Genomic DNA, 12,220 nt, shown 5'->3' with positions numbered 1-12,220 from the left:
AGAAATAAAGAGGAAATATTTTAGGAAGCTCTAGCCACGGGAATTTTAACGGGAGCTAATTTCATAACAGAAGGTATGCTGACCCAGATGCTGTGCAGACAGTGTCTCTACAGCACTCACTGTCTGGGAGCATTTGCAGGATGGTTTTCAGTTCTGTTTGCTGCCCTAGTAATCAGCTCGTTGGGTGGTGAGGAGTACATGCCCACACATAGGGGGTGCATACGCAAATCACATGTACAAGTATGGGCACACACACATAACTTTAAAAATTAGCGACATAGCAACAAAGTACTATGAACAGTGGCCTTATATAGGGTTTATGTGTAATCCATAAAAGTAAGTTTCTTCCCCTTCGCTTACTTATGAAAGGCACTCAAAGAAAACTTCATTGTACAGATGTGCAAAAGATATACAAATGTATATTTATCAAATTAGTACTTTTCATTTTCTTCCTAACAGTTATGGAAAAATTCATCTGTATATAACTAGTCAATCTTTGTTAAGTTTTTTTAATTTTTTTCAATGTTTATTCATTTTTGAGAGAGAGACGGAGTGCATGGGTGGGTGAGGGGCAGAGAGAGACAGGGAGACACAGAACTTGAAGCAGGCTCCAGGCTCCGAGCTGTCAGCACAGAGCCCAACGCAGGGCTCGAACCAACGAACTGTGAGATCATGACCCGAGCTGAAGTTGGACATCTGCTCAACCGACTGAGCCACCGAAGCGCCCCCAATTTTTTTTAATGTTTTTTTTTTTTTTTAATTTTTGAGAGAGAGAGAGACAAACAGAGCATGAGCAGGGGAGGAGCAGAGAGAGAGGGAGACATAGAATCTGAAACAGGCTCCAGGCTCTGAGCTGTCAGCACAAAGCCCGAACCGTGAGATCATGACCTGAACAGAAGTCAGATGCTCAACTGACTGAACCACCCAGGCGCCCCTATAACTAGTCAATCTTTAGAAATATGTTCAATGGAGAAATTTACTTTTATGTCTAACTTAATCCCAATTTTTCTCACAGAGATAAAAAAAAATCCAGTTATATTTTGTGTGATAGAAGTCCAATACTTGGAGATTGCTATAAAAGTCATACCATCATTTATCGTAACACAACAGTCATTAGTACGTGTTATTTGACAACCATCTGTTAGTGTGTCTTTATTTACATCTTAATTACATTCAACTTCATACACTGTGAAGAAACTTGATCATCAGGAGATTTTTGGCTCTTTCATAACTTGATTTGTTTTTATGTGTGTTTAGGAAAATTAGCAAGTTGTTGAATAAATTCACCCAGCAGATACATATTGAACATCTATTACGCTCCAGGAGAATACAAAGTTACTGACAATGAAAGAGGTGAATCCAAATACTGACTCTTATGGAATTTACATGTGGAAGAACATAGGTAATAGACAAAAAAGCAATATGTTTCTTGTACTGTGGTGGTGGGTGACATGTACTATGAAGAAAAATAACAAATAAAAATAAAGCAGTGTGAGGGGAAAGAAACAGTGAGATGTTGTATTTTATTTTTTATTTTTTACTTTTTTAATTTTTTTTAATGTTTATTTATTTTTGAGACTGAGAGAGACAGAGCATGAACGGGGGAGGGTCAGAGAGAGGGAGACACAGAATCCGAAGCAGGCTCCAGGCTCTGAGCTGTCAGCACAGAGCCCGACACGGGGCTCGAACTCACAGACTGAGAGATCATGACCTGAGCCGAAGTCGGCCGCTTAACCGACTGAGCCACCCAGGCGCCCCGAGAAGTGGTATTTTAAATTGAATATGAAAAAAAGAAGCTCCTGACTGCAGTCAGCTTGGAGATGGTATCTTCCTGTGGAACACAATTTTCCAAAAAAACAAAATCAGACAAGACCATTTTTGTAACCGTATTAGAGCAAGATCAGAACAAAACCAAATAGTAATCATATCTGAGCTCAGATAAAAACGCGTAAACTGTGCAAATCACAAAAACAACCAAACACCCCCCTCATCCAGCTAACATGAGTAACTAATTCTTGTTGACTCTACCAATTACAGCTTTAATCTCTTTTCATTCCTCCTGGTTAAAAATTGGTAAGGAACCCAATTATGGAATTGCTCCCACTTTCTGAGAGCCTCAGAGCAAAACCGTGTTTCATTGAATCCTCCCCAAAATAGTTCTCCCCAAAATAACACAAACTTGAGCCCTTCCAACACCCTCTTGCTGGCACATCACATGGATCCCCATGGTGTGCTGCTTCTTTCACAGCAACAAGCCAAGACACCCAACATTGACTAGAAGTGTGTTTTTAGTACATTTGAGCTAAGAGAAGCCATTTCTCATGAACTGACAAATACCTAAATAAAGTAAGGGAATGAACCATTTGGCCATGGAAGGAAAAAAGAAACAGTCAGTGCAAAGATCCCAACGCAGGATCATGCCTGGGATGGGTTCAAGAAAGAGCAAAGATATAGAGAGGGTTGGATCTGCATAAGTGAAAAAAAGAGGAAATAAGGTCAAAGTCCAGATTTTGAAGCGTCTTGTATGCTGTGATGTTATGGACTGAATGTTTATGTCCCTCAAAAATTCATATGTTGGAGTCCTAATTTCCAGTGTGATGGCATTAGAAGGTGGGATCTTTGGGAGGTAACTAGGGTGAGATGAGATCATGAGGGCAGAGCCCTAGTCTGATGGGATTAGTGCCCTTATAAAAAGATAAACAGAAAGCTTGCCCTTCCTCTCTGCCACTGTGATGTGTGGCCACCTGTAAGCTAGGAAGAGGGCTCTCACCCTGAACTCAGACTTCTAGCTTCCAGAACTGTGAGAAAATAGATTTCTGTTGTTTAAGTCACCAAGTCTATGGTATCTTGTTATGGCATCCCAGAAAGTTTAAGACATATGGTAAGAACACGGACTTTACCCCATGTTCAATTCAAGTGAGTTGGAAACCTTGGGGGGGGGGGGTTAATATGACCTGACATGTTTTAATTGGATAATTTGGCTGCTCTACTGAGAATATATTATAGAGAAGTCAAGAAAAGAAGACCCAATGAGGAACTCAGATAGTAAATAAGTCACTTTTTCAGGATAATAGCAATGCAACAATGGTGGAGAGTAGGCATTGGGGATAGAATAGACTGGTGATCGAGTCTTGGATACCAAATATATTTTGAAAGTAAAGCCAGCAGATTTGGAGATCCATGTGATGTGGACCCCAAGGGAGACAATATATATATACATATATATTTATGTATGACATATATGTGTACATATATATGTCAAAAATGACTTCAACATCTTGGGATAATAGATGAACTGAGTTACCATTTGCTGAGATACATAAGTCAAAGGGATGAGAAACTGGGGACACTACAAATTAAATCACAATGTTGAACAAGTTAAATTTGAAGTGCCTGTTCTACATTCAAGTAGAGACACCCAGCAGACAGATCGATGAATCTGAAGGGATTAAGATTAAAATATAAATTTAGAAATTATTATTTAGCAGATGGGTATTTAAACTCATGAGAATGAATGACCTAGGGAGTGAGACCAAAGGTTGAGCCCTGAAACACTCTAACCGAGGCTGAGAAAATTCAACCAAGGCTGAGAAAGAGCTGTCATTGAGGTAAAAACAAAAACAAAAACAAGTGCTGTATCTTAGATCAAGCCATGCTTCACAACACAAATGATTGCCTAATAATAAGAGTGTCAGGAAAAGTGTAGCCTGTGACACACATGTTTGCTTGAGCCCTTTCAAGCATGTCTCATGTAGGTTCCACAGGACGCTCATTGAAATCCTAGGTGTGGCAAATTAGACTTAATGTATTTGTAATCTTATTCCCTCTTTGTTCTCTGTATTGAATGGAGATTAATCTAGCCATTTGTTATGAAAGTGCTTCTCACGCTGAGCATCACAATTACCAGGGCGCTTGTTAAAAAGTGCACATTCCTGAACCCCGGCTCAGACATGATGAATCAGAAACAGGAGAGTGGCTCCCTAGAACCAACCACCATTTCAGGATGTTCCCAAGTGGATTGCCATGGGCACAAAATCAGAGAACAAGAAACTGTACCTATATTCTTATCCTGTCATGAAGAGGAAGGGAGTTGATCTAAAACAATCCAATTCAGGACCTCACAAGGGGCCACAGATCTTTCAGGGAAGACGGCAAAACCAAAACCATATTCGAATATCGGGATGTCTACTATCAGTCATCCATGGTTCTGCACACTCTGTTTTTACTCTTGAATGCAAAGATGCCCTCCATTTGTGGATTCTGATTTGACAGAAAAATAGATTTGACTAGAAATATAGGAAGATGAATGATTGAGAACATCCTTTAGCAAAATGAGTTTTGAGCAACAGTGACAGTGGTTTCTCTCACTTGTTGGGTTTATAATATGCACTGTAGTAAGAGAATATATGGTTACATTTAATCTTTACTATAGGACCGTGGTACAAATGCAGGGTTGAGTTTAGTAAGTGTTGGTTTTGAGAAGCAGAGACTTAAGATGAAGCTTTACAGGCAGGCTGTTTATTAGGAAGGAATGCCTTGCCATCAACACTAGTCTAGGAATCTGTGTAAAACTTCTGAACATGAGAGAATCTATTTTGAGACTAACATCTTTATCCTGTATTTTTGACACAGGAACCACACTGAATTATTGAAGTGGGCAGAAGCATCTGATTGAACACAAAACTGCTACACCGCATTCTTAAATTTTTTTTTAATGTTTATTTTTTTTTTGACAGAGACAGAGACAGAGAGAGAGAGACAGAGCATGAGCGGGGGAGGGGCAGAGAGAGAGGGAGATACAGAACCTGAAGCAGGTTCCAGGCTCTGAGCTGTCAGCACAGAGCCCGACACGGGGCTCAAACTCACAGACTGGGAGACCATGACCTGAGCCAAAGTCGGGCACTCAACCGACTGAGCCACCCAGGCGCCCCAACCCACATTCTTGATAAAAACTAAATACTCTACAAAAAGTATTTTCCTAGGAACTGACATAATGTACTCAGAAAACCAATGATACATCTGTAATTTGCTAATGAAGACCCCTGACTTTTACTCCTCATTGAGACATGATTTGGGTTGATGCTTGAATCTGTGCTCCGCGAATTGCAACTCTAAGACCCCAGATAAATGCTACTGTTTTATTCAGTGCTTCCTCATTTCTCAGGGGACAAGTAACAGAGGTAGGAGGGAGAGTAGTGGGCAGAGGGAGAGGAAAACTTAGAGCCATGGTGTTGCCTCAAGGGCCACCTCAAGGATCCAGGGAGTTCTGCAGTCAGAATGCCTTTCACAGTCATCCCCATTTGGGGGAGTGTGGTCAGGCCTCACAGCCCAGTTGCAGTAGCTGAATGAATGGGGACCATTCTGGGAGAAGGGATCACCTTGGGCGAAGAGTTTTCTCGCAGCTGACACATTCCCTGAAGGGGCTAATGGCTGAAGGTTATCTGTAGAAAGCTCCTAAGTTGAGGCAACAGATCCTTCACTGAAGGGGGAATTTGGTGATTATCATTCCAGTGCATGTTGGTATCCATAAACAATATTTACTATTTTTTCATGTTTTGAAAATTACATAAGGAGTATTGCATTATTCATAAAATTCTCCTCCTTGTTTTACAAAAAAAATTATGTGTTTTTTTTTTTAAGTTTCATTAAGGTATAATTTACATGTAATGGAATCCATTTCTTTTAAAGGGTTCATTTTGATGAAGTCTGGTAATTTTATCAATCATGTAATCACCAATCCAAGATATGGAACAGGCCCTTCACCGCGCCCCCCCTCCCCCCGGAAAGTTTCCTTGTGCCCCTTTGAAGTTGCCCCTAACCCATGCCCTGATCTTTCTTGTAAGAACTAGGTAGAGGTCCAAGGACAGAACTGACAGGCAAGTGCACAGGGGAGGCACAGCAAAGTCACTCACCGCTAAGAATTCCCCTTCTATGGCAGCTGTTTGTTCTTCAACCAGCTCATTTCCATCCTGTCTCTCCTCAAAGGAACCGGTGACCCTCGGATCTCAGCTCACTAGGTAACCTTGCCACTTCAGTTCTCTAATGGACGCCCAAACCCAGGATCTTGTAGTTCTCTGCCTCGTTCTCATCGTTAGAGTAGAAGCGACTTTCTCTTGTGCCTTTCTCCATTGTAACTGGAAGCCAAAAATCTCTTTAGATGGATGATACTCTATGTAGAACACTTGGGGTATTCATTCTCTTTGATGTAACAGTTTTAAAGTGTGAGTATTTACATCTGCACGAAGATTTAATATCCTTCGTAACTGTCTAAATTTCTAATGAAACATGGCGGTTCTCAACTTTAAAATAGTCTAGGTTTTCCAAAATTCTCCCAAAGGGTAAGTGGCTAAAAGAAATCACTGACCTATATTATACAGTGTCTCCAGAAACCTTACCATATTCCCGAGTCTAGTGGAAAAGATAGGTTACATATATTGTCATACATTTTGGAAAAGAAGTATGTCCAGGGGATCGTGGGAGAACAGAGTAGAGATGCCTGGATTAACACTGGGATGCTGGAGCTCCCGGGCTGCTTCTTAGAAAAAAGAATTCATTTCTCATGCTCTAAATCAAGCATTGGCCAATTTTTCTGGAAAAAGACAGTAAATATTTTAGGCTTTGAGGGGACACGGTCGCTGTTGCCACTATTCAGTTCTGTTGTGGCAGGAAAGCAGCCACTGACAATATGTAAAGGAATGGATACACAGTGTTCCAATAAAATTTTTTTTCTACAAAAGCAGACGGTGGGCAAGATTTAGTCAATAGGTCATAGTACAGACACCCATCCTAGATTGTAGTCAATTATACTTAGATACATTATATATCTAAAAACCATTTAGAAATTGTCATGGTACAAGGTGTATAGAGATTAGTGATGTTAAGTATTCTGTCAAGAAAGCCACAGACTAGAAGGGAAAAACAATGTGAAAATAAATAGTTACAATAAGATGTGTTAAATGCTATGAAGAATGTATACAGCCAGCCCAGTGCTAGCATAGAAGAGAGTGTGGTCCACTTACTTATAGGAGTGGGGTATATATATTATCCCATTCCTGGTCCCAGGTACCACTTATAAAGGGCAGACACCTAGAAATTTCAGACTTAGAAGAAAGTTTTGTGTTCATGAAGTCTGACTCCTAATTATACACATGTAGAAACTAAGGTAAGTCTCAGAGAGGGTAGCATATTATGTGCCATTGGACTTGGTACACGCTCATAGAAAAAAAATGTATTAAATTGGACCATTGACACAAAGAATTCATTCACAGAAATTAGCCATATCTCATTTGAGTTTAATTGAAGTACACTTGACATGTAACATTGCTAGTTTCAGGGGTCCAGCGTAATGATTCAATATTTGTATATATTGCAAAATGATCACCACAATAAGTCTTGTTAATCTCCATCACTACACATAATTATGTATTTTTTTAAGCCATACCTTATTTGAAATAGTGCAGAAAGTAAATGTGAACAAGAAAAACTAAGAAACGATTCTGTACTTTTTTATTCAGCTGATACTGAAGAAAAGCTCAAGTCTATTAACATAATTATTACATTTCTCGTCTGGAGCACTGTCTTTATTTAATTTACCATGGCGAGTTTTGCAACATTGAATATTGGCTAGGTTGGTACATAGATAAGAATAGGGCCCAGAATATAATTTCACTATAATTTTTTTGCAAAGCATTATGGTAGCAAAGTAAGTGTCAAAGAAAAGTTAGGATAGATAGGACAGAAAAAGGAAGAGCTGGCCAGCAGCAGGAGTCAAAGGACACACACAGCCCGAAGACTCTAGGGAGAAAAGGAGAAAAGGGGTGAAGTGGGTTTTGTGGGGACCAGCCTGTTGTCTAGTGCTGGACTGCAGAATCAGCAGGACTTACCAAATGCACAGGCTATGCATCCCGGTAGCTAAGCCATTTGCACCCTGAGGCCACGGCAGTGTTTATTTTTAAACTATTTGACAGGAAGTGAGAACATCTCAGCATTGTACTATGAGGTCCTGGAGGCAATGGCCCGAGTAACGTCATTAGGATAGTTATCAGAAGGCTGGGAGAATTGGCTCTCAACAAAGGTGTGCATATAATAAGGGGTGTATTTATTTATTAATCATTATTTTATTGACTTAAATAGACAATAAATGCTTGACTAAGAATATATGAGAATGAATCAGTGACACTTATGTCTGGGTGACTCAGGTACAATTCTATCGATCGTAGAAATTATTTGTACTTTCTGTTTGAATAACGAATGAGCTGGGTTCTGGTCAAACTAATGCCCAAATCTAAATCAGGCCCAGCGTGCTCAGATACACCGTGAGGAAATAACGATAAAGTAAATTACATTTTAAATGCACGCTTCAGCCTTGGGGAAAAGGAGCAAATCGCCCTGCTCCAGACTGGACAGCTGTCATAGTGGCCAGAGGAGACAGGTGGCTACAAAAGTGAGTGGAAGCCCGACAGATAGCCAATGGCTGCTTTCAGGGATGAAGCCTGTTGCCAGTTTAACCCAAATTCAAGATGGGTTGAAGTGCATACATTTAGAAGCTGAACACCTGCAATAATGAAATCCTTTGATTACAGGCAGGCCTTTTTGTTTCCTTTTGTTACCCTTTATTTATCCATTTCCCACTGACAGACACATAGGGTGTACCCAGTTTTTCTCTCTGAAAAACAAGGATAGAAAAAGCGTTCTTGTATATGTTTTCCCACACCCAAGCAGGATTTTCTCCATGGATGAGCTTACCAGAGGAACGGATGAGACGAAGCTTATTATAAGGCCTCAGCGCCTCCAGATATTGCTAAACTGCTCTCCAAACTGGTTGGGCTAATTCATCTTTTGCGGTTGCCGCCACTGATTTTGTTATAAAAATCTTCCTTCCCTTAAAATTCCAATTACCTTGCCTTCTAGCATTCAGTGGTAGTGTATATGATGAGGTGAAATAAACTCAACTAATTTGCAAATAATTTATCATTTTTCTGACATCATTTTAAAAATACTTTAAAGATAACGTCAAGCAAAAGATGGAATACACACAAAAAAAATACATGCAGTATTAATCTAGTTGTACATGAATCAGAAACAGACAAAACTAATCTATGATGAAGAAGGCTTGGGAAGAAGGGAGGGGTCGAGATTGAAAAAGATGTCATTGGTGTCCAGAGTGCTATTTCTTCACCTACATGGATATGTTTTAATTCGCGATAATTGCTCAAGTGCACCTTATTAAAGGTATATGCTTCAATAAAATGGTTTTAATAAAATAATTCCTACGTCACTTGTATTTTCTTTGAAGAAAGTAGTTTATGATAAGTAAATAATTTCACGTAAATCGTAGAGCGGTTAACATCTTTTACAGGAAGTTTTTCCATTCCTTTGAACTCCCTGTGATTTGATGCACTCGTTCAAGTTTGTTTCAAAGTATTGTAATTTATAACATGTTTTCCAACTAGGTAGAGCAAGATACCCTTCATCAGTATTAATGTTAAATTTTTTCTTGGCTTCCTTACCTGTTTATTCATCCAGATAATCTGTAGAATTATTTTTTCAAATTACAAAAATAATGCTATGGAAATTTTCTACAGTAAAATTTTAATACCATAAATTGGGTTTGCCTCTTAAGTTTCATATAAATGCGAGGGGCGCCTGGGTGGCTCAGTCGTTTAAGCGTCTGACTCTTCATTTCGGCTCAGGTCATGATCTCACCGTTGATGAGATCAAGCCCTGTGTCAGTCTCTGCACTGAGCGTGGAGCCCTCTTGGGGTTCTCTCTTTCCCTCTCTCTCTGCCCCTTCCTCACTCCCCCTGCTCTCTCTCTCTAAGATAAATAAATACTAAAAAAATTTTCACATGAATGGACTAAAACAGCATGCATCCTTTTGTGTCTGGCTTTCACTCAACATTATGTTGTGAGATTTCTCCATGCTGTTGTATGCAGCAGGAGCCTGTTCTTTGTCACTGCTGTGTAACACTCCACCTGGTGACTACGCCCAATTTATTCGTCTGTTGGCTGTTGAAGGACATACAGACTGTCTGTACTTTGGGGTCATTATAAATGATGCTGCTTTGAATATGCATATGCATTTCTGTAACAGCGTAATCCTAGGAATGCAGTTCCTGAGTCACAGGTGTACCTCTGTTGCAAATTTAGATAGGGCCAAATGGTTTTCTGAAATGGTTGAACTATCTTTACACTCCCTCCAGATATATGTGTGAGGGGCGCCTGGGTGGCTCAGTTGGTTAAGCATCCGACTTCGGCTCAGGTCATGATCTCACGGTTCGTGGGTTCGAGCCCAGCGTTGGGCTCTATGCTGACAGGTCAGACCCTGGCGCCTGCTTCAGATTCTGTGTCTCCCTCTCTCTCTGCCCCTCCCCTACTCATGTTCTGTCTCTCTCTGCCTCAAAAATAAATAAAACATTAAAAAAAAAAAGATACGTGTCAGAGTTTTAGGGGCTTCCCGTCTTCACTAGCACTTGGTATTGTCAGTGCTTTGCTTTTTATTCATTCTGGGTTTTATTTTTAGCAGTATCATATTGGGTTTTTCTTTTTCCTGAGTTAATGAGATTGAGCACTTTTAATTTGTAACTAATACATGTACGATATATTATTTATTATTTGTGAAATATTTTATTATTTGTGAAATATTTTTTCTAGAAAACAACTTAATTTACAAATATTTATTTATTATACAGGCTAAGGTGTCATAGAAACACAGAATTATTAAAAATACCAATTGCCAAATTTAGCTTTCCACCAAGGAAATGCACATGAATTAGGCATTATTTCTCTACATTTGAGGCAAAGTGAAATCCCTCATCCACAGATCAAACATGTAAGAAAACCACATATTGATTTCAATATCCGGTTTTTGGTAAAACGTCCAATCAACTAAATACTTTGAAAAAAATTCATTGAGTTTATTCTTTTTTTGTAAGTTTTTAATTTTATTTAAATCCAAGTTAGTTAACATGTAGTGTAATAATGATTTCAGGAATAGAATTTAGTGATCATCACTTGCATGGAACACCCAGTGCCCATCCCAACACGTGCCCTCCTTAATGCCCATCACCCATTTAGCCCATTCCCCACCCACCTCCCCTCCAGCAACCCTCAGTTTGTTCTCTGTATTTAAGTGACTTTAAATTGCTGTATAATATTCCATTGTATAAGGCTGTCACCCTTTATTTATCCACCTCCCATTTATAGATGTGCAAGTATACCCAGTTTTTCCTCTTAAAAACAATGTTGCAAAAAGCTTTCTTATATATGCTTTCCCACACATGAGCAAGAATTTCTCCCTGGGATGGGCTTACCAGAGGAACTGCAGAGATCAAGGTTATTATAAAGCCTCATCTCTAGATATTGCTAAACTGCTCTCCATGCTGGACGGACTAATTCACCTTCTGACCAGGATTGTGAGGCTGCGTTTCTCTACACTGTCTCCAACACTTGGCCTTGCAGCTTTAGTTTTGCCTATTCAACAGGTGTAAAATATTACCCCATTGTTTTAATGAGCATTTCATAACTACTAGTGGAAAAGGTATGCAAATAACTTACTGCTAGGAAAACTGAGGCTCAGAGTGGTTATATGACTACATAAGATGTAGCAAGTGAGAAAGCCAGATGTAATCTGTTTATTCAACAAATGTATATTGATAGACTAGTTGTCAGGTACGGGATTTGGGCTTAATGCAATGGAAAACAATAGACAATTTCCTTCTCTGCATGAAAGTTATGTTCTAGAATGGAAGCACATAATTAGTAAATCTGCCTGAAGCCTGAAGAGTAAATGGAGCCAGCTATGTGAAAAGAGACTGTGCAGCTGAAGGACTTCGCAGCCCACACTGGGCACAAAACATTGTCCTTCCTCCAAGAACTGGCCTCTGAGTCTCTCAGTCCTTCCATGGAATAATTTCACCTGTCCTGAGTTTGATATTTTCAGACTCATTTCTCTCCAAACAGTAGACTTTTTAAAAAAGGTTTATTTATCTTTGAGATGGGGGGAAGGGCAGAGAGAAAGGGAGTCAGAGGATCTGAAGGAGGCTCTGTGCTGACAGCAAACAGCCCGATGCAGGGCTTGAACCCATGACCTGAGCCAGAGTTGGCCACTTAACTGCCTGAGACATCCAGGCAGCCCAAGCAGTAAACTTGAAAGAAAGAAGGAAAGAAAGAAAGAAAGAAAGAAAGAAAGAAAGAAAGAAAGAAAGAAAAGGAAAGAAGG

The sequence above is a fragment of the Panthera pardus genome, unplaced genomic scaffold, assembly GCF_024362965.1.
Source record: "Panthera pardus isolate Hobbes unplaced genomic scaffold, ASM2436296v1 HiC_scaffold_13, whole genome shotgun sequence".
In the NCBI taxonomy this organism is placed as follows: Eukaryota; Metazoa; Chordata; class Mammalia; order Carnivora; family Felidae; genus Panthera; species Panthera pardus.
This window is presented reverse-complemented; position numbering follows the sequence as displayed.